The sequence below is a fragment of the Lepisma saccharinum genome, chromosome 10 (genome assembly GCF_977018435.1).
Source record: "Lepisma saccharinum chromosome 10, izLepSacc3.1, whole genome shotgun sequence".
NCBI classification, from domain to species: Eukaryota; Metazoa; Arthropoda; class Insecta; order Zygentoma; family Lepismatidae; genus Lepisma; species Lepisma saccharinum.
Genome location: NC_139238.1, coordinates 36592154 through 36607047, shown reverse-complemented (window position 1 = coordinate 36607047; position 14894 = coordinate 36592154).

Here is a 14894-nt window from a genome sequence, read left to right as displayed (position 1 = left end):
TGGATTGGACGACGAGGTGCTGTGGAGTGGCCAGCTCGTTCCCCAGACCTCACTCCGCTGGATTTCTACCTGTGGGGACATGTCAAGGCCATCGTTAATTCCGAGAAAATTCGAGATATTGTTCACCTTAAGCAACGCATCATTGACGCATGTGCTAGCATTACTGCAGACACTTTACGCAGGGTTTTGCACAAATGGGTACAAGACTGGGTTTAACTGTGGATCACGATGGTCATCACATTGAACATGTCATTTAACTGTGAGTGGTCATAGGTTCATTATGAGCCTTGTTTGGGGTGAACCTTGAACTCGTGAGAAAATTTGCTATTGAAATGAAGTATTACACGACATGGTTTCCATTTGAACTTTTAAAGTTGCATTCAAGATGGCGGCCATCATCGTCATATGCCCTATAACATTTTCCCCCACCCCTATTACAAAACTGCAATGTTAGTTTTTGGGAATATAATGTCATTAAATTTTTATTCAGGTGTTTCCACACTTTTGGACCACCCTGTATTTCTATTTTATTTACACATGTAATACAAAATTTTGTTTAAAAGTCTTATAGTTGTTCCTTTCTCTTAATTTTCTTTCATCTTGTCTTCCCTGCAAGTGCTAGTCATTGTAATCATTGTCTTTTATGTATTTAACTCTATTCTGTACCTAATGATTTCCTCTAATTCCATATTTCATCTCATATGACTGCTGAGAACATCTTATTAAAATAGTACAAATAACACACACAGATCAACTGCATCAATTGTTTAAGAACACATGTGAGATTAAAAATGGTATGTATTAAAAATAAGGATCATTCTTTAAGTATAATGTACATATCACCTTAGGCTTTTTACAGTACTTTATATAATTATCCAACAATACAGTGTCCCAAAATAGTGTCTACCCTCTTTGAACGTTAATAACAGGAACACTAATAACAGCAACAAAATTTTTTTTATGTCGCATACCTTAAAGTTATAAATGTTCAAAACGACCACCATTGACAGCAATACGTTATTTGCAATGCTGAACAGATTTGCGAACAGCCTATATGGTATCCACGAGGTGGGAAGCGTAGGTCTCAACTGCATGTCCCAGGTCACTCAGTGTCTCTGGCTTTGTGGCGTACACAGCATTCATCACAGTTCCCCACAGGTAGGAATATAAGTGTGTTAAATCAGGAGATCTGGATGGATATTCAACTCTTCTTACGTTTCTTGAAACAAAATTTTCTCACCTCTGCCATTTTATTACACAAATGACTATCGCTTGGCAGGCTGTGATGGGATTAAAATAAGGCCTGCATGCTCTCACACATGCTCACATAGACATTGCAGCTTTAAATCTAAAAAAGTCCAGTCAAGTCATCTTTAATACACTGCTGGACAAAAAAAACCGGACACTTACATTTTTTGTGATAACGCATACATTCTGATTCGAAGGCTAACTAAATGTTGCAGAAATTATTGGAAATAAGAAAACCTGAATATATTCAACAGAAAGCAAATTAAAATTTATTGTTAATAAGTTAAATTAGAACATAAATGAAAGTTACAGAAAACTACAAAAAAAAATAGAAAAAAATCTTAGCAATATTTTTTTTTATATTGTTCACTGGTACTGGTGGGGTATATAAGCTGTCTAGTAGCGGGTGTTACCTCCCCTGCCATCAATTACAGCTTGTAACCGCTGTAACATACTTTGAATAAGGTTGGCAATCACTTCTTAGTCCAATTGCTCCCATTTTTCTTGAATAGCACGTCTTAGCTCTTCAATTGTTTCTGGAACTATTGCGCGGTTTCTGATATGTCGTTTCAGTTGATCCTAGACGTGCTCTATCGAATTTAGGTCCGGACTTTGTGGTGGCCATTCTAATCGCGTAATCCCAACTTATTCCAGGTACTCTGTGACAATATTCACAATGTGAGGACGTGCATTGTCATGCATAAAAACAAATTCTGGGCCTATGAATGGTGCATATGGTACTACATGATCTGCCAAACATTCTGTAATATACCTGTGAGCTGTCATTGTCCCATTCTCTACAAGAACCAACTCTGTACGTCCTTGTAAAGAAACACCTCCCCAGACCATGACACCACCACCTCCAAAGGGTGTTATTTCAACAAAACAACATTGTGCATAATGCTCATTAGGTCTTCTATACACATGTTCACGCTCGTCTGATGAACGTAGGTTGAATTTTGACTCATCGGAGAATAAAACCTTTTCCCATTGCTCCACATTCCAATCTAAGTGTTGTGTAGCAAATTCCAGTCTTCGCTTCCGGTGACGAGCTAACAACCTGGGACCTGCAGCCGACCTCCGAGATGATAAACCACTTTCATTCAGTCTTCTACAAACTGTTTGTGAAGAAACCACAGCTCTATGAACATTTCTCAAACGCCGTGCCACAATATTTGAAGTCGTACGACGGTCTCTTAAGACTATGATACGCATGAAACGATCTTCCCATGCTGTTGTGCATCATTTCCGACCAGAACCTGGTCTTCTACCATAGGAACTAGTTGCATCATACCGTCTGAGAGCTTCATGGATAGTACTTCGTGCTATATTTAGCACCCTAGCAATATAGTTCACACTACGACCACCATCACGAAGAGCTACTGCTTTTACTACCTTTTCACGTCTCATTTTCAAGCTAGCAAACTTACAATACACTTGAAAGAAATACACCAGCAATGACAATGTCAATAATCTGTTACTATGGTTACTATGAACCAAAATTCATGCCTCTCTAGACATTAAACAAAATAATATCAACAGGAATTGAAAATCAATAAATTAAAACAAAATTGCATGAAATTAATTTTGAGCCTACTAGGTGTTCCAAATAAGTAAATACAAGTAAATAAATAAATAAGTATATAAATAAATAATAAACGAAAAAAACTATGGAAAATGTTCAATAATGAATGTTCAATTGTTCAATACCTAATTGAGAGCGTAATTCGTAATTGCAATTCAGATGTCAAATATTAAAGTGTCCGGTTTTTCTTGTCCAGCAGTATAGTTTCTCTGTTGTTAAATTTCAAAGAGTGTACACATTATTTTGGAATACACTGTATCACCAATTTATTTTCCCTAGTTACTCTATAGACTGCAAACAATTTTGTAATTATGCAGAGTGGCCCAAACCATAGGCGCCGACTCCATGGGGCTTGAGACCCCCAATGTTAACGATGTGGGGGCAGAGCCCCCCCCAATAATTTTGCTTAAGAGGATATAATGTATTATTTTGTTTCTCTTGTAAAGTTTACTCTGAATTGTGCCACATGAACTTAACTTTAAATACACATTTGAAATGTTCTAGACCATCAACTTTGGGGGGCTATGACCGGAGACAGCAAAACACATGACTTATTACTATATACTAAGTATATAATTATTATTTACTATTATACATATATTAATCAGAGACATAATGAATTTAGCCAACGACTTCTTAAAGATTGTTTGGTTATCCCCTAAAAGAATGCAAATATTTAGGAAAATTATTGATGTGAATGAGAAGGCTGGCCATATTGGACTGCGACCACTTTGCCCTCGTCTGTGGACGTTGAGAGCCTCCAGTATGCAACAGATCTTAAGGAACTATGAAAACCTTCTCATTTTTTTTGAGAAATTTTCTGAAGAAGATTCTACTGACGCAGCAACAAAATGTGCTGGATACCTGGAGACAATGCTTCACTTCAAGACATTTTTCTTTCTCTCCCTCTACTGCCATGTGATGGGTCCAATAGAAGAGGTAAACTGTAAGATTCAGTCTCCACGCATTGGTGCTACAGAAGTGGAATCAAAACTAAAATACTTGACTGACATCTTTCAAGAAAAGCGAATGGGTTTTGAGCAGTTCTGGCAGAAATGCACAGAAGGCAAACCCAGCCTCGTTGATGAGCCAGAATTGCCCCGGCAACGTCACGTCCCTAAGAGACTTGAAAAACCTGATGCTGCTAAACCTCACAAGTTCTACACTCCAAAATAGTATTCGTCCCAAAATGTCAGGAGTGATAGAGGCACAAGGATCAATAATTCATTGCCGCATGTTTTCTGGCGTTGTTTGAACTTCGTGGTAGAACTTTTCTTTAAGTAGTCTCCAAAGACAGAAATGAGGCGATGTGAGATCGGGTGAACAAGCTGGCCAAGAAACGGGTTTTCCATGTCCTATCCATCGACCAGGAAACTTTGTGTCCAACATGGCTCAAGCCCGAATCGAGTAGTGAGCCAGACAACCATCATGTTGATACCACATGTTGCAGCGCTGGTGCAGTGGCAATTCTTCTAACAGCCCTGGCAGAATATTTACCAAAAACTCTCTGTACTTTTGTCCATTTAATGTGCCTTCAATGAAATATGGTCCAATCAACTGGCTTCCAATTATTTCGCACCAAACATTTACACTCCAAGGTCTTTGGTGTTCAACTTCTCGAATCCAATGCAGATTTTCAACAGACCAATAATGCATATTGTGTCTGTTGATATGACCATGGTTAGTGAATGACGATTCATAGGAGAATAACACCGATGGAAAGAATTTTTAATTCATTTGCATCTGTTGCAGCGCCCAATAGCACAAATTTAAACGATTTTGAAAGTCTTCGCCATGAAGTTCCTGGTGCAAAGACATATGGTACGGATGGAACTTGAAACTTCTCAGAATTCGCAGAGTACTGGTTTTAGAAATTCCGGAACCTAGGAATATTTGCCTTGTGCTGATGTGGGGATTGTAAGCAACAGCACTTAAAACATTAATTGCAGCCTCTTCATTTGTAACAGTTTTCCTCTTGGTCTAAGATTTTGGATGCATAGTCCAGTTTCCGTGAATTGTTTCACTATGTGGTAGAAGGTTGCAATGCCTGGAGTATCTCGGTCCTCGAATCGATTGCTGTACAAAGTTCTTGTAGGTTCAACATTTTGATGTGCTTCACCGTAAAGCAGAATGATATCAACTTTTGCTTGTATTGACAGACGCACCATTTTACAATTCGACAAACATGGTACTACTAAATCATTGGTACCCTGCCAAGATACAGGAGAGACATTTACATTATTTCACTCCAACACAAATATGGTACATGTAATCACATCTCAGATCCTTCGTAGATTTAATGAAACAAAAAGTTACGTTTTCACTAACATAACGGAAGCATCGTGTTGAATGTCTTTGAAATATTCAAAGCCTTATCCCTACAAATTCATAGGTAATTCAAAATAAATAACAGCACATGACAATTCACAATCCCCACTATTTCAATCTTCACGCCCTAACCTCCTGAAAATAAAAAACACCATCGTAATTTCCCTGGTAACCGAACATACAAGAAATGTACATAAAGGTTACTCTCTATCTTGACATTATTGGTGATTGGACTGAACATTAAAGAAATCTACGTACATCCCAGAGACTAAGATTAATAACAATAAGAATTGGAACAAACTGAAAGGTCATTAAGAAAACAAAACAGTCAAATTTGTACAAAGGGGAACGACGTGTCATACACATAATCACTTACTTCACAATTGGCAGGTTTCTTGGTTTTCTGGTTCTCCTTGACTGCCCACAGAAACATGCACACAGCCACAACCTCAATGCAACTTGCACGAAAGCTTACGCACAAATCATGTATGCCAAGCGAACTGGAATGCTGCCTATATATCTTTCCGCAGCAGAACAGGATGACCTTTGGTGTGTCCATAGGCGCCGACTCCATGGGGCTTGGGGGGGGGGCTCGAGCCCCCCCACTGTTAACGATGTGGGGGCAGAGCCTACCCCCAAATAATTTTGCTTAAGAGGATCTAATGTATTATATTGCTTCTCTTGTAAAGTTTACTCAGAATTGTGCCACATGAACTTAACTTTAAATACACATTTGAAATGTTATAGACCATCAACTTTGGGGGGCTGACACCGCTAAAACCATCAACTTTGGGGGGGCTATGACCAGAGACAGCAAAACACATGACTTATTACTATATACTAAGTATATGATTATGAGTATTGTTAACATTTTTACTAAAAAGAGTTTCAAAAGATGTGCATGAACTAGGAGAATGGATGGGATGTTCGGGTTACAAATGGCTCTCACATGACATTCAGAACGAGATAATTGATATATTAGAGACATCTGTTTTGCGCTCCGTGGTAGCAGATATTAAAAGTCACGAATATTTTGCTATTATGGTTGACGAAACTTGTGACATATCCATCCGTGAACAATTGACATTTTGCATTCGAACTGTAAATAAAATTTAAATATTTTTGAGGAATTCATGGGCTTTTATAAGATTCCGAACACTGAGTCTAAAACTTAAAGAAGGGAGGGACTGAGTAATTCATTAATTTTTTTCAGTGATCAGAGCCCCCGGAATAATTTTGACAAGTCTGCGCCCCTGGGTGTGTCTACAAAACCCTGTCTTGAAACAATTATTCCAACAACGCCAGAAAACATGCAGCAACGAATTATTGATGCTTGTGCCTCTATCACTTCTGACATTTTGGGACGAACAGTGTGGAGCTTCAGACACCGTGTTTTGAAATACATTTGAAGAGAACGGTCATCATTTTGAACATTTGCTCCTTTAAACATTTATTTGTGTACCTCAAATGATAACTAATTTGTAGTAACATACTTAATTTTGTTGTTCATATGAAATTGTTCCTTGAAACCAGAGTTGAAACAAATTAATATTATTTATTGTTCCATAAAAACATAAATTGCAAACAATTTTCTTTTTGCCGAATTCTTTGCACACATTTTTTGAATAAAATTCGTTTTTGCAATGTTTTCAACGGTAACCAAAACTGTTATTACATAAAGGGAACAAAATGAAACTGAAACTACCAAATGTTTATAAATGTTCGAAGTTTGCAATTTTTTAACAAAATTTTTCGATCAAAAAAATACTTCTTTTTCAACATGGAATCCAAATATGTAAAACGAATTGGGTTGTTCCATTTGAAATTTCATATTTACCCCCCATCACCCCTAAGGGGTGGGTGACGGCGAAGAAATGTTTGCGGCATTGACTTAACCCCTCAATAGTATCAAACTTTTTTTCTGTGCAATTTTTCAATTGGATGCATTTTTCATGTGATATTCCATACTATCATTATAAATGGACCACACGGTATACCATAGGAGGGCATGGAGAGTATTTAGAGTTAAATTGTGATTACACCTTTGTATGAGGTCTGGCAACATTATTTCGACTGGTTTTTGTTTCACAGATGGTCGAGTGTGTTGTATTCCTAGTGCTGAACGGTTGCTTGAAGTGACAAATTGTGTATATTCGGACAACAATGTCTTCACTTGGCTGCAAAAACGACCCAAACAATTTCTGTTACATATGTGGGAAGTACATGTTGCGTAAACAAAGACTAAAGATAACGCCATTCGTCAAAGAAGCCTATGTTGCGTATTTTGGACTTGTGCTTGGCGATGAAAATAAACCATGGGCACCCCAGAAAGTATGTAAGAGTTGTGTGGAAGGTTTGAGGTTCTGGTTGAACAGACAAAGAGAGAAATTCTATTTTGCTCTGCCAATGGTATGGAGGGAACAATTAAACCATACTGATGACTGTTATTTTTGTCAGGTTCAAGTGCCAAGAACAAAAGTGACATAGTGTATCCACATTTGCGATCTGCAATGAGACCAATCAAACATGATGAAAGTCTACCTATTCCTTCTCGTCCATCTTCAAGCTGTACATTGCCTCAAAAGGAAGTTGTAAGTGATACAACGGACATCAGTGGATCAGAAGATGACTTTGAACCCAGTACAAGTGACAATACTCCACACTTATTTAGTCAGACCGCACTGAATGACTTGGTACATGATCTTGCATACCAAAGGAAAGTTCTGAACTGTTAGACATTTATTGTTACCTGGCACTAAAATTTCATGTTACAGATTCCGGGAACAAGAAATAGTTTCTTTATTTTCAGAAGAAAGTTCTATGATCTTCTGCAATGACATACCGAAACTTGTAATGTGGCTTGGTGTGAAGTATGGAACTTCTGAATGGAGGCTTTTCATAGATTCTTCTGTCATCAGCCTGAAAGGTGTTTTACTCCACAATGGTAATGTTCTTGGATCTGTAACAGTTGCTTATTCTATTACTTTGAAAGAATCATATGAAAGTTTGCAGTTTCTATTGCAGTGTGTGAAGTACTCCGAGTATGGGTGGGTTGAATGTGGTGACTTCAAAGTTATCAACCTTTTACTGAGACTACAAATGGGATACACAAAAATGCCCTGTTTCCTGTGCGAGTGGGAAAGTCGATACAGACAAAATCACTGGCAAAGGTGGAAGTGGCCAACCAGAGGACCCTTGACACCCGGAACAAAGAATGTTATGCATGTGCCCCTTGTGGAACCCACAAAAGTTCTCCTCCCTCCTCTACACATTAAATTGGGTTATCATGAGCCAGTTTGTACGTGCTCTAGATAAGGACAGTGAGTGTTTTAAGTACATATGTAGTGTTTATCAGAGAATGACCCTAGATAAGCTGAAAACAGGTGTTTTTACTGGACCTCAGATCAGGAAATTAATGTGTGACCCCAATTTTGAGGATACAATGAGCCAAACAGAAAAGCAAGCCTGGGAGAGCTACAAAGACGTTGTAAGAAACTTCCTAGGAAACAGAAGGAGTCCAGCTTACAAAACCATTGTGAACACCATGTTGGAAAATTTGAGAAAACTAGGTTGTAACATGAGTTTGAAGTTACACTTCCTACATGCTCACATTGACTATTTTCCAGATACCTGTCTTGGATTTTAAAGCGAGGAACAGGGTGAACATTTCCATCAGGATTTGAAAGACATGGAAAGAAGATACCATGGTGTTTGGACTGTGAACATGATGGCAGACTACTGTTGGTCCCTGAAAAGAGAAAGTACTTCTCATGCATATGGAAGAAGTTCGAAAAGACAAAAATTCCTGCCTGTAAAATAAGTTAGCACTGTAAATAATATCAGTTGTTGGTAGTTCTTGTGAACTGTACGTACATTGTGTTTACAATTACATAATTATATCATACGTACACCACGTTTTTAAGCATGGCAATGATCTTGTAGAAGGATATAAATATATGTCGGTAATGGTTCAATATGCGAATTTTGTTTTAATTTTTTTTTCAATAAACTGGACGTGATAGAAGAAAACTGCTTACATACTTGGAATCAGCACCCCAAAATTAGGGGGGGGGGGGGGAATGCAGAGCAGTGTAATACAAGGTATCCGAATTGTAACCGACAGTTTTTTAAATAGTTATTACATTTCAACAAACCGAGCTTGGTGTTAATAAAGCATTGCAAAAGCAATAGTACATTTCTGAGTTTGGTTCAGCAAATTTTCATAGATGTACAACTAGCAGTGGCGGCGCTAGTGTCGCTCAAACAAAAAATGGCATCGGCACAGGAAAATGCATGTGTAGCCCACGGGAGGCAAGCAGGCAGCTAGGAATTCCTAGGTTCACTGTCCATGAAGTTGTGCATAAAGATTACGTTTGTAGCATACAAGATGCAGTTGTTGCACAAAATTTAGCCAGATGACAAGCTGAAAAGACATATTTTTGCCACTGGCATTCTGCAGAAGAATGATGTTACCCTTCTAGACTTCATTTGGGGCACATCAAAGACATGGTGTATTCTGGCCAAAAGATATGTATATGGTCTACAAGAACTGCAGGACTTTATTCGGAATGCTCTTGCTTCTGTAAACCCTCATATGCTACAGAAGATGTGGAGAAAGATTGAATACAGGCTGGACATTCTCAGTGCAACAAACAAAGCTCATGTGAAGCTATACTGACCTGTAACTGTTTCCAATAAAACTTTGTGAGTTTGCCTTCAAAAAGTATGGTTTTGTTTCAAGATACCATATTAAAATAACACACTTTTAAAAACTGTCAGTCCCACTCTGGTCACCCTGTATACTTTGATCTACTCTCAAATTACCTATGTAATAAAACAGAGCCAGTAAAAATGCCAGTGATGGTGGTGGGGTGAGCTTGTACCCCTTTCAGAGTGGCTTGCGTAACTTCCATGGTAACTTTCTGGGTGCCAGAACAAAGATGTTTTGAGGAAAGGTTTTATTGCAGTTTTCTTTACTTTGGTGACTAGTTAAACCATTTTGAGCCACACTGTGACTGTAGAGCATTTTATTTCAAATAGAATCCAACAATGCCAGCAAGTTCACTTAACTTCATAAAAAAATCCATATTTCACTTGCATGCAATTACAGTCATTCAATTTAATATCGGAAGCTATCATTCAATTTAATATCACAAGCTATCAATATAACAATGCTGAACCAGGGTCGATGATACAGGGTAATATTCACTATTAATATTGAAACTTGAGATGTTCAATCCATATTGTTATACCTTAAGAAGCTACTGAATATGAAACTATAATGCTCAAAACTTGTGGATTTAAAAGTGTAATATCAAGAATATCACCTCAAGTCTACTTACACAAACATAGCATTAATGCAGATTCTCATTCTAACATCATCGCCTTCTAATGAAGGGGTATCAAGTTTGATAGCCAGTGGAGGCACAGTACACAGTTGTTCAGATCCCACTTTAAACTATAGATCCAGTCCCGATTAGCCTATCTGTGCATAAATTGGACTTAAAAACCCAATTCAAACAAAAAACATTCTTGTGTGCACTAACGCCAATTATATTGAAGTTCAGATGAACGAGTTCAATTTTAATCCACTCTAAATGAACTTTAAAGATTTGCATTGCACCAACGAAAAACTACGTTCACAAGATTCTATTCAACTGATCAGAGATTAATTTGTAAGGCTATACCTGAATGGTTGGCTTGTAAACCCTGTTCATATAAAACAAGTTACACACGTTCTGATTTTTATGGTACTTTGGATGAAAGAAGAGATAAGGAAAAAGAAAATAATAATTAAAATGTATTACTAGCCAAATAATATATATATGGAGAGTGTAAATGCCTTAATGGAAGAAATCTTGTGCTGCTAACTGCTAGTTTGAGGGTCCTTCATGTGCCTTGTATAAATGTTATGTTAGTCATGGAAAAAGTATATATTTTGAAGTTTTTTTTAGAAAAAGTAAAGAAGGATTGAGCAAAACCATGCATAAAAGTTTGAAGGCCATTTCCCACGAATTTTTACTTCGTAATGTAATGTTCTGTGACACCAAGAAAAGCAGTGTCATTCTGGCAGAATTCAAGAATGCCCGGATGCTTATCAGCGGCATTTGTTGAACAAGAAATAGTAGGAAATAACTTCCCGAGCACTGCAAATCCATAACATAATTTTGATCTCGCCGTCGACTATTACAGAATAAATAAGGTGGTTAAAGAGTGAAAGCTTTTGGATGCTAAACATATTGGAGGTAGAGGGGGGAGGTGGCATGGGTTGGTGACTCATGGCATACACAAGTTATATTCTTCTTGGTCCACATAGCAACAAGTGATTCATATGACGTTATTCACTCTTGATCAGCATAACAATTGCTTTACGACCTACTACTAAGAAAGCCATTTCTTGAAACTGGATTATACTGTGCATAATATAAGAGATATAATTGTTTTTGTCACTTTTCCCCATCAAAAACCAGGGTGCACATTATACACGCAAAAATATGTATTTATACTGTCGTGAAAATAGTCAGTGACATGTATTTTCGTAAATTTATACAATCATATTTCCAACACAATGTAGCAGTATCATAATATTCCTGTTTTAATTTAACGCATGTACAGAAGGTTGTTCGCTTTATATCCGACCATTTTTGACGGGTACTCACCTTAAGAGATACCGCGCCGCCACCACCGATCATGTTCTATTGGACCCCCAGCACTGTGGACTATCGCCCGGCATTGCAGTTTCCATTGTAGCAAGCTCCGGCGTAGGACAGGCATGGGAATTCTGTCCCACTCCTCCCTGCAAGCTTTCCATAGACCATCCAGGGTGCACGGGCAGTGATGTTGAAGACGTCGTTTCAACAGTTCAAATGCGTCTGGGCTTTTCACAGGAATGTTTTCAAACGGAATGACAAGACTCCTAATTCCTCTGCCATTTCCTGATAAAAACGTAGTGATGTTCTGGCAGTATGACTCGAAGCCTTGTCCATATTGATCTTCACCTGGTTCGTGTGGGATGTCTCTCTGATAGATAGGTGTCAGAATGGAGTCTTGGAAGTATCTGGCATTCACCTTCACGTTTTTGTCCACCTTGTGTATCATCAACTTACCCTCATATCCGAATCCCGTCACAACCATAAAGCCATGAGGGAAACTTTCCCTGCACTGACGAACAATGTCAATGTCACGGTATGTGATCGCCCGAATGTGACCACCAGCAGTGAGATGGACATATGATTCATCCATTGTGACAACTTTCTTCCATTTGGAACCTGCCAGGTACTTTTCATACAGTTTCCTGAAGTTCGTCTTACGTTCGGCAATGTGACGCGGTAGAAGGTGGTGTACACAGGCCATCCGCACACATTTCAACCTGAGGCGCTTGTGAATTGTTTTGTTCACAGTTGACAGTGCTAGGTGAAATCTGTGGGCCATATCACGTTGAGTCAGGGGATTTTCTTGGCACGCCAATCGACGGATCCCCCTTCACACTACGGGTGACACTTTGCTTGCAGCCCTTCTCCTGGTGGTTTTCGTGGGTGAATGTTTCGCAATGAGAGCCTGTTGTAATGGGCCACAATAGCTTTCGCAGTAGTCACCCCGAGTGTTAACCCATTCTCCCAACACTGTTTCACAGTGCGTACGTATGAAAACTTAGCATGGAAAAGGGCCATTACGTAACCCTCCCAATACCGGTTGATTTTCGGCCCCATTTGATAACATTCACCACCAACACTCACGCACCTACAAGGTCAGACAACACTGCTCCCGCCAGCAGACCCAAAGTTCCAGCATAATACACCAGGTGGCAGCACCGAATCAAAAATGGTCGGATATAAAGCGAACAACCTCTGTAATATACGACATTCATGTGTATTTTGGTGATGGTGTGTTTGAATACACTAATCACAGGTATGAAGGCTATAAGCGAGTTGCTCACATATTCAAGAATTTCTAATTATTATTTTTTTAAAAAATGAGTGCACTAAGTTACATTTACACAGAGGTAGAAAGTATTTCAAAACATTACGTTTCTGCACCATAGAACCTCAAATTAATTTTTTTGGGCAGTTTTTACACAGCTCATTAATTGTCACCATTGTACCACAACACCTCTAGCATTTGCATAGAATTCAAATCTTCTCTGATAGAAATAGAAATAGAAGTTCTGATCAAAGGTTGTTCTTGTTCCACTGTAGCTCAGTTAGTTAGATCGCTGGTTGAAATCCGAAAGGATGGGAGTTCAAATCATCTCCGAGAAAATTGGATCTCTTTTTCAGGCAACGAGAAGATCAAACTTGATTGAAATATAAGTTCCAAAGAACATCGAGTGAATGCCGTTGTTAGCTCAATTGGTAAGGGTGTTGCTTCCAGTTTCAGAGGTCCCGGGTTTGAATCCTGGAGGTGAACGTTGGTTTTGAATTTCCTGTTCTTCTCTACCATCCATTTTGTCTAAGTCCTCACTTTCTCTCAACCTCTCCACTTTCCGTGGGCAAATCAAGTCCAATCTCCGGCTCTATGCAGTCCGTACCACCCTACAGGGCAGCCTTCGGGGCTCGCAGAAGTCCACAATCACATTCACGCACATCTCCGATGACCTAATCAAAGGCAATGGTCATTCAAGGGAAGGGTCTGGGACTTGGGGAACTGGGAGGAACACCCTTAACGCACGAGGTAACAGGGCTATTTTTGAAAAAAATTAGGTGTTAGTTCAGACATTTGCTACTAGATGGCACCACTTGTCATTTCACAAAACAAAAAAACTCTGAAAAGTTTTCGCTGAAGGGAGGATTCGATCCTACGACTTCTTGACTGTGGAGTAGCTGCCTTAACCACTAGACCAAACTGCCACTTGCTTGGGAACCACTGTATACTGCTATTTTAGCTTCTAAATGAAGACATGTCTCTGAAATATTTCTCGCCAATGGGAGGATTCCATCCTTCGACCTTATGATTGTGGAGCAGCCACCTTAACCACTAGACCAAACTGACACTTGCTTTGAGAAAGACATCATCTGCTATATTACCTTCAGCGCAATCTGTAAACTGAAAGGATTCGATCCTTTGACCCTATAACTGTGGAGCAGCCACCTTAAACACGACCAAACTACCAGTAGCTTTGAAACCACCGACTTTCCTGCTATATTACCTAGAAGGGAATCTCTAAATTGATATAATGCAACTTGTGGATGGAAACATAAGTATCTAATTGGAGCATTAGCTTATTGGACCTCTTGCATATGTGTAATTTGGACTAACGTTTCTTGCTACTTTCAAATAAAATAACAAGAGACTTCGAATAAAGTGTAAATCCACTTGGTTGCGAGTGGAATCTTATGATTCTATGCTTCCATCTTGAGCACTGCAAGTAACTTCACTAACAAGATTATCATTGTTCTGTTAGTTGTGTATAACCAGTACAGTTCGTCAGTCAATTTTATCCTCTTCGAAGCATGGATGTCACAAAGTCGAGAGCATTTGCTTTTTTTCTGTTATTGTATGTAAGAAAACCCAGATATCAAAGAAGATGCATTTGTATTGTCCAAGAGGCTGGGTAATTCCTATTCTCATTTACCAAAGAAAAAATTGCAATTCAGACCCCCCCCCCCTTTTTTTAGATTCTGTTTTAAGTCCACTTGATGGCTAATTGAGACTGGACCTACAGTTTAAAACATATTTACGTATTGTGCGAGTTCCTCACTGTATAATACAATCTATACAAAATTTGTATAAAATA